We start from the raw sequence: 14,222 nt of genomic DNA, 5'->3' as shown, positions 1-14,222 counted from the left end.
AGTACCCCACAGTTCCCCACAGCACCCCACAGTACCCCAAAGTACCCCGCAGTACCCAACAGTACCCAACAGTACCCTGCAGATATGGGGATTACAAATTGGCGTTGTTGCCATCCCTCCCTCCATTAAGTGGTCAGCTGATAATATTAAACTAGCTTTTTTGTCCGTGAAAATAGTGCAAAACTATAAAGAAAACAGCCTTAGAAGTGCTTACTTATATTTTTTTATTAAAATAAAAAATTCTGTTTGGTTTCTGTACCACCTCCCCCCCCAGTAAAGCCCAGTACTTTGCAGTACATTGTAGTACCCTGTACCCTAAAGCACTCTGTATTCTCTGTTACAATCACTTTCCATTAAAAGATTTTCGAATTACAAATCTTTTAATGGAAAGTACAAATTCTGTTTTGGTTTGGCAACTTTTTTCTGCAGAATCTTTCCTACTTTCTGAAAGGTTTCACATCGATATGTATAAGGATATTGCAAAACTATAAAGAAAACAGCCTTGGAAGTGCTTACTTATATTTTTTTATTAAAATAAAAAATTCTGTTTGGTTTCTGTACCACCTCCCCCCCAGTAAAGCCCAGTACTTTGCAGTACATTGTAGTACCCTGTACCCTAAAGCACTCTGTTACAATCACTTTCCATTAAAAGATTTTCGAATTACAAATTGGTGTTTTTGCCATTCCTCCCTGCAATTAATCATCAGCTGTTTAGTTTTAAACCATCAACAGAATGTCTTTTATACCCAGAAAAGCTTCTTTAAGTTCTAAATATTTTTGTTCAAAATAAAAATTCTGTTTGGTTTGGCAACTTTTTTTTGCAGAATCTTTCCTACTTTCTGAAAGGTTTTACATTGGTATGTTTAAGGATATCTACTCGATATAAAGCAATATTTATTAATACGTATTTTGACTCAAACTCTTAACTAAATGAATATAGAAAAAATATGACGGTTTAAGAAAAATTTAGATAAATATTTGCAATCATCCAGAACAAAAAGTTTTAAATAAGTTTTTAAAAATATGCAAAAAATCATTTCTGACACCCCTAGGCTTTGTACGCCAATATAATTCACCAAAACCATACTGCAGTCCTTCAATTATCATACAGGGAAATTTTCATCTTTCTAAACATCCCAACGAATGATTTGACAGGTTCATTAGTTTGAAATATTATTACCGAACAAAATTTAAATTTAATTCAAATTAGACTGGCCTGTCAGATTCACAACGGTACCCTTTACATCCTTTTATGTCAATAGAATAGAATAGATTCACCATGTGAAAAGAGATCTGTCCCTATTATTACATATGAAAGAAAAATGAATCAATGCAACTACTCATTTGATTGAATATTCTACGAGTCGGTTTTTCTTACAATTTATTATTATTTACAACGATACAGAAACTAAGGGAAAATACTATATGAATCAAGTAGCATGAATTGAGAATGTTTCAGAGTGATGGGAGATCTCCAGGGGAACCTATTAACTAGGGAGCTGGTCTTCAACTGCCATTTTTTCCCAAATTTCATTCCACCCTCGACTAGAGCTTAACCCTAGTTCCCCGGGAGCTGGCCGGCCATCCCACCAGCACCCGGGCCTCTGGAATAACGGAACTATTGGTGTGGCTTCGGTTTTCCGCGTGGCTTGGGTTATTTATAGAATTCACATATAAACACGAATAAATCCGTTAGATCTATCCAAGGGATAGAGAAAAGGGGGGAGATGATAGGTAGCTATGATCTCAGCGATCTAAAAATCCTTGAATCGCTGATCGTAAAAGATCAACATAATCACACATTGTTACACTATTTCGGTTCGCATAATGGTATGAGTAGGCATGTTAACGTTTTCATTTTTTTGAAAAACGATCGTTTCGTTATGAAAACGACGATGAAAAATCGAAAACGAAACGATTGTTTTTTCAAAAAGTTCGTTTTTAAAAAATGGTCGTTTTAAACGTTCTGTTTGAAAAACGATCGTTATTAAAAAAATTTACAAAAATCATCGTTTCGTTAACAATAGTTAACGACAACCCTTTGTTAACGATCGTTAACAACAACCCTTTCTTTAACGATTGTTAACGACGACAATTCGTTAACGATTGTTAACGACGACAATTTGTTAACGATTGTTAACAAATTTATCATTGAGTAGTTTTCTAAGAAAATATCAAGAAGTTTTAGCTCCCCCACAACTTTTTAACTCCATGTAAGACGACATTCAATAAAGTTGCATGTAATTTTTTTTCAAAAACGACAATTTTTATAAATTTCGTCTTTTCGTTAATGATCGTTAACGACAACCCTTCGTTAACGATAGTTAACAACGATCGTTAACATAATTGTCAATAAAAATTTTTTTCAAAAACGATAGTTTTTTCAAAAGAAATCGTTTTGAAAAAACAATCGTATAAAAAATGGTCACAAATCGTTTTTTGAAAAACGATCGTTATTCGTTTTCTAAAAGTTCAAAACGAGTGTGTCGTTTTTAAAAACGATATTTTTTTCCAAAAACGAGACAATCGTTTAACAATCGTTTTAAAAAACGATGAACAACCCTAGGTATGAGTGCTCCATTGATAAAATATGACCTCCAAAATGACCACTTGGAGGTCAAAAAGGTCAAAAGTGCCGTCGACGGAATTGTTAATGACATAAAAATAGTAAGAATGGATTCACCATGTGGATTTGCCCCTATTTCGGAACCCATGACGGTATGAGTGCTCCATTGATATACTATGATATACTCCAAAAAGACCACTTGGAGGTCAAAGTGGGCAGTTGTGACTAGGGATGTTAACGTTTTCATTTTTCAGAAAAACGATCGTTTCGTTATGAAAACGATGACGAAAAATCGAAAACGAAACGATCGTTTTTAAAAACGATCGTTTTTTTAAAAAGTTCGTTTTTTAAAAATGGTTGTTTTTTAAACGATCGTTTTTCAAAACGCTCGTTTTTAAAAACGATCGTTTTTCAAAATGATCGTTTTTATAAAATTCGTCGTTTCGTTAACGATCGTTAACGACGACCCTTCGTTAACGATCGTTAACGACAACCTTCGTTAACGATCGTTAATGAAGACCCTTTGTTAACGATCGTTAACGACAACCCTTCGTTAACGATTGTTAACGACGACCCTTCGTTAGCGATCGTTAACGACAACCTTCGTTAACGATCATTAATGAAGACCCTTCGTTAACGATCGTTAACGACAACCCTTCGTTAACGACGACCCCTTCGTTAACGATCGTTAACGAAGAGAGGAAACCGACCTGAAGGTCATCTGTCCTTATCATTGAGTAGTTTTTAAGAAAACATCAAGGAGTTTAACTCCCCCACAACTGTTAAACTTCATGTAAGACGACATTCAATAAAGTTGCATGTAATTTTTTTTCCAAAAACGACCGTTTTGATAAAGTTCGTCGTTTCGTTAACGATCGTTAACGACAACCCTTCGTTAACATAATTGTCAATAAAAATTTTTTCAAAAACGATCTTTTTTTTAAAAACAGTCGTATAAAAAACGGTCGCAAATTGTTTTAATAAAAACGATCTTTTACAAAAACGATCGCTATTCGTTTTCTAAAAGTTCAAAACGAGTGGGTCGTTTTTAAAAACGATCGTTTTTTTTCCGAAAACGAAACGATCGTTTTTGAAAACGAAACAAAAAACGATCGTTTAACGATCGTTTAACGATCGTTTTAAAAAACGATTAACAACCCTAGTTGTGACCTCGGGAGTCAAATGTTCGAAAAAAAAAGATTGAAAATGGATTTACCATGGGCCTTTCCCTATTTAGACACCCACGACGATGTTTGTGTGCTATTAATATAATTTGACCTCCTAAAATGACCCCTTAGAAATCAAATTGGCTGATAATGACCTCGGTGATAATTTTTTTCAAAAACCAATATCATTATTGAAACATGCATATGCTTTTCCCTATAAAACGATACCTTGGATGACTTGTGCTCTCTAAAACATAAGTTTACATTTGAGAATGTGTTCTTTTATGCGTGAACAGTCCCTCAGAATGCCCCATAAAAATCTTACAACATTTTTTGCCTATTTAACTACATATGATATAAATGGACTAATAACAAATGAAAGCGTGAACATAATTTCTACAGTAAAAATAATCTTAATTAAAGTTATGATTTTTTAAAAGTTTTTTTTTTGTAATTTCAGATTCACAAAAAATGTTTTATTTTTGTGCCCTGTTGGTTTAAAAAAAAATTTGATTGAAATAGCGAGCTGTGGATTGTACCAACTGATTTCAAAAAGAAAATAAAAAAAAAATTATTTTTGTGGTCTGGGCAAGGTTCGTACGGAGGTACCCGTAGCTCTCTTTTCGTTTTTTTTAATGCATATTTTATTTTTAGATTGCTGATCCAAAATTTTAGTTAAAAATGAAACGGAAGTGTAACAGCGTATGATTTAAAAAAAAATCGAAAATCTTTAAATTTTCCATACTTTATGAACGAATGAAAATGAGACGTGAAAAATTGAAAAATCCGGGAAATCGATTTCGCTCAAATAATTGGTTGTAACAAAAAAGTATGAGGCCTAGAAGGAAAAATTTTACATCATGAAATAACTGAAATATAGAGCTTTGAATGACACCTTGATCGTAAAAATTAAACAAAAATTGTTTCCTCAGTTACTAATACCCCTACTGCACAGTTTTTTTTGAGACACCCTGCAATAGATTAAAGCTTATAAACATGCATTTATATCTTTTTAAAACTTTTGTATACTATGTTGATGAGTTATTACAGTATAAATGACCGGTTTATTTTAGTATTAACAGTGTGAAGCGCCAACAAAAATTCGTTCACGGTTTATGAAATCCTTTACAGTGCAGCCATTAATGGTCTTTTGTAGTATTAACGGCGTAAACGGTTTGTCAGCTTCATTAATTGTTTTTTTTTTAATTTTTCACGGCCGTTAACAGTCTTCTGTATAGTACTAACAGCATTAATGGGTTAAAACACAGAAGTTTACATTTTACAACATCAAAACAGGTAATTTTTTTCAAGTTTAATGCAATTTTTAGCAGAAAAAAGACGAAAAAAAATCCGTTTCGTTTTTTAATTTTTTCGTAAAAAAGGCTGATCCACTTCATTAAGTATTTAAAACTTCCATTAATTTTCAAAACTTCCGTTCTGTAACAGAACTTTGCCCAGCCCTAGATTTTACTACAATTTATTTGAAATTTGTATCAATTTCGTGGATTTTTCCCAAATCAATTATAGATGAGATTAAAGCTGTTTGTTAAAAATGTGTACAATAAAAGATAATAATATTAGCGAAGTCACATGTTTAAAAATAGAAAATAGGTTTAAAATATAAAAGCAAACTATTATTCACTTAAAATAGATTTAAATCATGATTTAAATCATTTAAGTCACTAAACCATTATAAATTTAAAAAATTATTCACACAAATTATAATAATAATAAGTAATAATTCATATACATCCAATAGGTGGCAAATACAAATTAAAAATTAAAAAGCTTTTTTTAAAACAAAAATTATTCATTTTTCTTTTAAGGATAAAAACCGTCAGTTGACATTTCAAAACTGTAGTTCTTTTTTTTAATAACTTAGACATAAAAAGTTGTAATATTTTGATATCACACATTTAAATATTTCATTTAATTAATTAAATACTTTTGGTGTCGAAGCAAATATCCCACTTTTAAGCAATTAACTATAAATCTGTGCTTAAGCCAAACTAAATGCTATGTTGCTTGATAATTTAATCTTTCTGCAGAAGCAGTTTTTTACATTTTTTACCAGTAAAATTTCAAGAAGAAAAATTTTGACAATACATGAAAGCTCATCATCGAACTTTCCATAGCACTAGAATGAATGGGTGTATGCTCTCATGTAATGAAGAATAAATGGTGGCTTGAAGAGTATCATATAAAACATAAAGGAATGCCAAGGACCACTATATAAGCCTTGATTAATAAATATTATTTAATTTTATTTAAATATTTATTCACACCTAAATAAGTAGTTAAATTCTAAATTCATTGTTTAATTCTGATCTATAATAATTCATATCCAATGTTGGCAAATACAATTGTTATAAATTAAAAAGCTTTTTTAAAACAAAAATTATTTATTATCTTTTAAAGATAAAACCATCAGTTAATATTTCAAAATATGTGTCTTGGAATTTGTTAATTTGTTCCTTAGTTTAATTATTTAGACATTACTTTAAAACTAAAAAATATTGATAACACACATCTACATAAATCATGAAATACTTAAATATCTAAACCATATAATCTTAAGGATAAGCAATCAACTACAAATCTATGTTTAAGCCAAACTAAAAGCTATGTTGCTTTGTAATTAAATCTTTCTGTGGTAATTTAACATAAAAATTAAAATTGTGCTTAAGAAGCAGTTTAAACATTTTTATAGCCTAATTTTCAAATTTTTAGATTTGGTTTTGTTTAAGACAACAAAGTTTGGTACAAGGACAATGTATATGATAAATCTAAATTTTAAAAATGTAAAAAGATTAGTCATTGTCAAAGTTAAATTATAAGCGTGAAACTTTTTAATATATAATTATACACTAGTAAATTATAAGTAACATTTATAAAAGAAAATAAAATTGAAAAAAATAAGAATTCATTCTTTAATAATTGAGATTGCAAGGGGAGGTAGATTTTTCAAAAAATCTAGATACGACTTGAACTGCTGAATACCCTTCATTTGTCTGTTTTTTGCTATTTTAAAATTGTTTTGCTAAAGGCTAAAAAACTAGTTTTTTAATAATCTGACAAATATCTTTGAAAAATTTGGATTTTCCTTGATAATGTGCTCAATTTTCAAGGAAATTAATGTTGGTGAATGTTTGTGAATACCTTTGACAATTATTAAAAAAGAAAATATCAAATCTTTTTATTTAATGTATCAAAGAAAACTTTAAAACTGGTGAAACTTGATTTTTATAAAAAAAAAGTGCCAAATAGTTTTACCCTTGGGATAAGTAAGAAAGCTTATTGTGGTTTTAATCAACTTCCATATTATTTATATTCTGATATATATTTTTAACTGTTTGAAATGTTAAATCGGCTAACTTTAATCAACTTCCATATTGTTTATATTTTAATATGTATTTTTAACTGTTTGAAATGTTAAAACTGCTAACTTTAATCAACTGAAAGAAAAAGCAACACTTTATAATTCAAAATTAGTTGTAAAACCAGTAGTTTTGTTTTATATAATAATATAAAATATCTTTAGCTGATAATCTAGTTCTAGACAATGATGCTGTGTTCAGCAGCAGCTGATAATCTAGTCCCAGACAATGATGCAGCTTATAATCTAGTCCCAGACAGTGATGCTGGTTTCTGCAGTAGCTGATAATCTAGTTTTAGACAATGATGCTGGATTCAGCAGCTGATAATCTAGTTCAAGACAATGATGCTGGATTCAGCAGCAGATAATCTAGTTCCAGGAAATGATGCTGGATTCAGCAGCTAATAATCTAGTTCCAGACAATGATGCTGAATTTAGCAGATGATAATCTAGTTCCAGACAATGATGCTGGATTTGAATCCAGCTGTCGTTTTCGCACTGAAAAAATAAAAATGTTTCCTGAAATAATTCTTTCTATGGTACAAAAAAAATATTTAGGGACTTTAGAAAATTAGCAAAATATTGTTTAAAAATAAATATTTATGCCATGTGATCACTTAAGATCACATGTGATTGCACAAAAGGTAATCGCATAAAAAGTTCTCTGAAAAACAGTTTTGAAAAGTAAAGTCCTAAAATTTGGCACTATAAGTTCTTGTGGAAAAAAGTCCTTGAAATAAAAAGTCTCTGGAAAAAAAGTCCTACCACTTTGAGACTTTATATTTTAGAACTTCTTCTGGTACCAGTATGACTTTATACAAAACTGTTCATGGAAAAAAGTCCTATTATAGTAAAAATGCTTGGGAACAGAGATTGTTTACAAAAACAGGGCAATTAATATTAAAGATATCCTTGGCCTTTTTTAATATGCAGATGCTTAACAAAAGTACTTTTTTTTGAAAACATCTTGAACTTGACCTTATTTTGACAACTTCAGAAGACTTTTTTTCTTAGTTTTTTTTCTTCAGATATATTTTCTTCAGGACTTTAATTTCTGTGATTTTATTTTCTCCATAATACAAAAAAAGTTCCAGGAATCTAAAACTCAGGAATTTATTTCCAGAGACATTATTTCCTAGGACTTCAGAAAATTGGGACCTTTATACCAAAGCTTTTATTTCCACATTTTTCATTCAGAAACTTTTTTCCTAGACTTTCTCACATAGATTCGAACAAACATGATCAAATTAATCAAAAAAATTTTGTTTAAAAAAACTTACCTCAAACTGTAAGAAAAGAACATATTTGAGTTTGTTCTTAACATACATGCATTTTCATATCCAATGTTGGTTGGCCATGTCCAAACCCAACCCTATAAAATGGGTAAGTGATGGAAGAACTGCTCGGTTATCAACATTGAGCAGTTTTTAAAGAATTATTAAAGAATTCGAGAAAATTTACAATTACTGAAAATGGATTCAATTCTGGTCAATAAGATATAAATAATTGTAACTGGGTTACATACACAAAATACAATTTCATAAAAAAAGGAAGAAGTGATGCTGTAGTAAATGCCCTTATCCATAAGGGCCAAGGGGATCTCAAATCTGTATCTATCCAGGTACAATTTGTCAGCTATTAATGTCAGCACAGGCACAAGCTCTTAATCAATTAATGCCAAATCAATGGGCACAATCTCAGCTTCCATATTAAATGAGGACCAGCTATCAATTTCAACAAGGACACAACCCAGCTATCAGTTATCTACCAATCATGCATGATGAGTAAGGGAACACTCCTTTGGTAACAATAATCTAGCATTCTGTCCAGAAATTGAGCCTGGTTTGTTGGAAATGTACTTCTCGTGTGATTTTTAATGAAACGTACGTGAGATCAAGGGAAGCATCAGCCACATTACTGTGTATCTTCAGTCTGATAGTAGGTATTATTCGTCTCAACTGATATACTCCCATCCGCCTCAAAAATGATAGATGGGTTCCTTGTCCATCTCCACTCTCAGAATCTTTCCATCTAGGGCCTCAAATTGGTTGATCTTGATGTTTTTCTTGATCTTTGTGCTTATCTTGATCTTGACTCTTCTCCTGATCTTGATGATCATCTTTCTCTTGATATTTCTCTTTATCTTGATGGTTCTCCTGATCTTGATGCTTCTCCTGATCTTGATGCTTCTCTTGATATATTCTTCTCTTGATCTTGATGCTTCTTTTTATTCCTGCTGTGTATAGCAGAAGGGTATCTGGCTAGCTTCTGCCTCTTCTTAGCTATTTCTGCTGAATCCCCTTCTAGTTCTGCTTCAAACATTATTTTCATTTTTAATGGGCATTCTTTGTTCATTTTTGTTGATCTCCTTTCATTTATAATGGATTTTGAAACATAATGTTCCGGGTTGCCACCAGACCAGAAAACTTATCCAAAAACCGTTTTAATGTTTCCTCTTTCATCTTTTCATCTTGTGTTAGGATCCTGTTTTCATCTATTTTATAGCTTTCATGAATAAATTCCTTCTAACTTTCTCCTGTAGAATAATCCGATTCTTGTACACAATTTATCTTTGTGTTTCTGCATGCATAAAGCTTGGAAATTGTCTGATTAACTATGAGTATTTTCTTGCAGTATTCTTTCTTGGCCTAATTCTTGCTCTTTTGGTAGCATGGTTTTCTTGAAGTTCTTATCTTCTGGTTTTCTTTCTCCGACTTTTGGTATACTACTCACTTCTAGTTTTGAGTGAGACTCTATCACTTCTTGTTGTATCACCATTTCAGTGATTCAACCTGTTAGATGTACCATATTTTTGTTTCAACACTAAAAACTCTTCATCACTGAGTAATAAGGTTTCCAGCCAAAATGGAAATTTGTTATGAGAAAATTTCTCAACTTTCATGACAAAAAAATGTTTCCCAAAATTGTTAGCATTTTTGCAAAATAAGAAATGCAACAGTTATGTACTGATACGAAGCGCAGTTCAAATGAATAATTGGTTATACTTAGAGGTTTACAAATGTAGATAGATAGTAATGTACAATTTAGTTTAGGCTTACAGATATCATGTTTCACAACATTTATTACACATACATATTTAGGGATATTTTAGGAGTCTTTGGATACAAAGTATTAAACCTTCAAAAATGAACTAATGCCCGTACGACTAATAGGCCTACTTAGCCCAGCGCGTGAAAGCATATTTTTTTCACTGTAAGACATTATATATAAAATTGTTAACACTTATGATTTAAGAATACAGCTGTACTCAATGTAATGACAGTGTACAGATTCTACTTTACCATCTATTGTACTTGATAATCTATTTGCTCTTACCTAAGAACAGAAACCACAGACTAACCAGACTCAAGGAGAGTTATTTCAGAAGTGTACACCTTTTGTACTGCATAGTACTGTCTCTGGGCGGAAATGTAAACACAAGACAGATGTCGAAGCCAGGCATGGGATCCATCTTTCACATAAATAATCAATGATATATTCTGGTCATAGGAATCTATTATGTGAATTATCAAAATTATCAAAATTTAATGCTTTTAACCTCCTCAGATACTAAACAAACACTGATGATCTATTCTTGTTTACAAATTCCACCCAAAAAGAACTGGTTTCATTATGTACGCAGAGTATACATGTTAACTTTCCTTGCCTTACATTCTTGACCAGACTGCACATATGCTCTACCTGGATAGGCTAAACTTTTAAAGAAATACTCCAATTTTTAACATTAACAAATTTAGTCTTTTTTTGAAGATTTTGTATTTTGTTTCCAAAGGATCCTTAAATATCCCTGAATATCAGATAAGAATGTGTTGTGAGACATATAGTGGCCAAACTATCGTTCTCCAAAGTACTGAAACAAGATAACCACTTTGTAGACAAGATACGGCCTCAGAATAACAGTGTACTGCAACTGTTGTCCTATTGTCTCGGGGGTTGGTTTTGTTCAGTCATGAATATTATTCTTTATTTAAAGTTTTGAAATATCATTTGCGGCATAGATTTTGGCCATCAAAGTGGCTCACATAAATTATTCTAGTAACTTACAATGCACAAGGTGTTGGATTCACAGTACTGCTGGCAAACAGTGGCTGATTCTACACTGCCTATTGCTTGAAGACCATTCCCACCGCCCAAATCAGCAGTTAAAATCTGTTTTCAATATTTTATTATATTAGGTGATGATGTATTACATTCCAACTATGACTGGGAAAGGTTCTGTTAACGAACAGCAATTTTGTAAAATTAAAGGAAGATTACTTTAGCAAATGGCAAAACCCTTAATTTTAAACACAATTTTGAAAAATGTTAATGGATTAAAAGAGAAGGGAAGATAAACCGGAACAAACGGATGATAAAAAAATACTTGTTTTGCTGTTTTCAATGTCTTTTTCTAATTTTCCTACTATTTATAAAAGAAATATTCACAGTTAACTATTTTTAACATTTCTTCCATTAAACAAAAGGCTTGCAAAAAATTCTGAATGTTCTGAACAAAAGCTCCTTCTTGCATTCACAGTAGTTTTTTTCAAACTTGTATTTATCAAAAGATATTAATTTTTGAAGATGTACAAATCTTAATAATAATTTCCTGTAGAGCTGTTTGATCATCATAAGCTTGATTTCTAGAACACTTAGATCCAGGACAAACAAACTCTAATCCCCTGAACAGTTAACACTCACTACTAACCCATAACATAAATTATTACATACTCCTTTATAACTCTTCTTACAGAGAGTGTTCATGCAAAAATGAAAGAGAGCAAGCTATTGGCTTACATTAAAAAATATTTGATGATGATTGCTTAAATGGACACCCTGTATATGTAAGGTAAAACAAGAAATAAGTTAAAATTAATGTGAAAATTCAGTGGGGTATCCTGTTCAATATAATTAGACTAGAGACTAACAAGCAAGTTGTTGAAGCTGGAGTTAGATATCCACGTGACCCAGAGGGAATGTTTGGAGGATTTGCCAAATTCCTCTAAAATAAGAATTTTCTATAAATATTCTATAAATAAATATAAATATTCTTGTTTTCATTTTTACACAATTTAATATTCAATCATGGATGGATATAGATGTAAGGTGAGTGCTGAATGCTTTAGGCAAATAAAAATAAAATATGATTAAAAAATAAAAAAAAAATTTTTGCTAAATTTCTAAGTGGAAATCTGCAGTAATTGTTATTAAAATCAAATTATAACCTTAGAACTGCTATATGCCTTTAAAAATGCAAATAATTGAATTCCATTTTTTATTTCTTATTTAATTTTTTTCAAATTTTTATGAAGTTTTTTAAAACAATTATGATAAACATTTTCCAACAATTATTCAAAAAATTTTTCCTTTCAAAAAAATAGATTTCAATCACTTATTACTTCACAACCATTTATTATCATTGAAATTAAATTACTTATCACTGGTTCAAATCCTGAATCACCGATTCATTACCTAAATCCTCTTAAATCTTTAATTTTGAATTGATTCAGAATTTGAACCGAAAGTAGGTAGCTCAACAAATTCAAACAACTCATTAAAATTAGTCTAGATCAAAGAAATTTTGTTCGTCTGAAATAAAAAAAAATCACCTCGCAGCATTTAAGACCACCAGCAAATGGGAAAGGATGAGTGTTAGGGCAGAAAGTCATCTGAAAATGTATTTTAATATTTTAATTTTATAAACTTTGAGTTATGGAGTTTTATTTAAAAACACACTTTTAGTGCTGGAAAAAAAGGTTGTTTTTAATTCAATAATATGTCATGTTTAAAAAAAAAATTTTATACAATTTTTTACTTTAAATTTGGATTTTTCTTTATTTCTTTTTTATTATGTTTACCAGATAACCATGAAGTTTAATGTTAATCAATTCGTTCAAAATAGACTAGATATTGGAACTAGAAGTACAACATTATTCTAACAAGACATTTTTCTCACTTGGGCAACAAAAAACAAACTAGGGTTTTCTGACTATATAAAATAATAAAATAATAAAATAATAAAATAATAAAATAATAAGTTCACAAAACCATGAATATCAATAGATTCTGTTTTGAGCTCTGAACAAAAATGCTTTGAATTTTTAATATGGAACCAAATAATTAACTTCACTCAAAATTATCTTCTCATTCTTGCTCATTTAAAGAGTAAATTAAATAACGTTGAAATCATAAAACATAATAATAAGGGCCAAATGTTATTTTTAATTATTTGTCAAAAAAATTTCCTGTATTTTATTTCAAATCCAACAATTTTGAAAGTTTATAGAAAAAAATAAGAAAAGGAGAGTTTTAAGTAACACCCTTTATGATACCCATATTTGTTTCCTCTGTATAAAATTATATATTTACCGCTTCAAATATTTTAATATCCTCCTCTTTGCTTGCTGTGTAGAAGAACCTTGAATTATATTCATTTCTGATCAAAATCTCATTAATTTCAATTATTTTCATGTAACCAAAAACATTCTTAATGTTATTTTACTACCATACCATCATTTATTAAACTGTTTACATGCCCCAAAAAACATGAAAATAAAGTGAAAACTTGTATTTTGTCTTTATTTCATTAACACAATTTTTGAAATATGATAGTTTAATAGTAAAAACGAGTCACAGAAGTTCGTAGTAAGATTTTGACTCCACTGGAGACCACCGGAGGGAATTCTTTTTCACTGGAGGGGTTTAAAAAAATGCTTTTTGCAAATCAAAACTTTACTCATGGTGATTTACATTCCACTGAAGGGACTCAGATGTCCTTCCTGGGGGGTTATAATTCCACTGGAGGGATTCAGATATCCTTCCTAGGGGTTTATAACTCCACTGGAGGGATTCAGATATCCTTTCTGGGGGTTTATGATTCCACTGGAGGGATTCAGTTATCCTTCCTAGGGGTTTATAATTCCACTGGAGCGATTCAGATATCCTTCCTGGGGGGTTATAATTCCACTGGAGGGATTCAGTTATCCTTCCTAGGAGTTTAAAATTCCACTGGAGGGACTCAGTTGTCCTTCCAAGCAATTTATAATTCCACTGGAGGGATTCAGATATCCTTCCTGGGGGTTTATAATTCCACTGGAGGGATTCAGTTATCCTT

General features: G+C 30.8%; 2 long non-coding RNA genes across 2 annotated transcripts; both read right to left on the bottom strand.

The window, feature by feature from the left end:
• Positions 1 to 6,446: 6,446 nt before the first annotated feature.
• LOC111711796 (uncharacterized) lies at positions 6,447 to 11,276 on the bottom strand. Its single transcript, XR_002767319.1, has 3 exons — positions 11,174 to 11,276; positions 8,389 to 8,480; positions 6,447 to 7,606 (listed from the first exon to the last, which is right to left on the bottom strand). It is a non-coding gene; the product is annotated as an uncharacterized LOC111711796 (long non-coding RNA).
• Positions 11,277 to 11,717: 441 nt separating this feature from the next.
• On the bottom strand, positions 11,718 to 12,778 carry LOC111711791 (uncharacterized). Its single transcript, XR_002767318.1, has 3 exons — positions 12,718 to 12,778; positions 12,037 to 12,110; positions 11,718 to 11,790 (listed from the first exon to the last, which is right to left on the bottom strand). It is a non-coding gene; the product is annotated as an uncharacterized LOC111711791 (long non-coding RNA).
• Positions 12,779 to 14,222: the final 1,444 nt, after the last annotated feature.

The sequence above is a fragment of the Eurytemora carolleeae genome, unplaced genomic scaffold (assembly GCF_000591075.1).
Source record: "Eurytemora carolleeae unplaced genomic scaffold, Eaff_2.0 scaffold1205, whole genome shotgun sequence".
NCBI lineage: Eukaryota > Metazoa > Arthropoda > Copepoda > Calanoida > Temoridae > Eurytemora > Eurytemora carolleeae.
The sequence above is the reverse complement of the archived record's forward strand: the minus strand, read 5'-3'. Positions and strand labels throughout refer to the sequence as shown.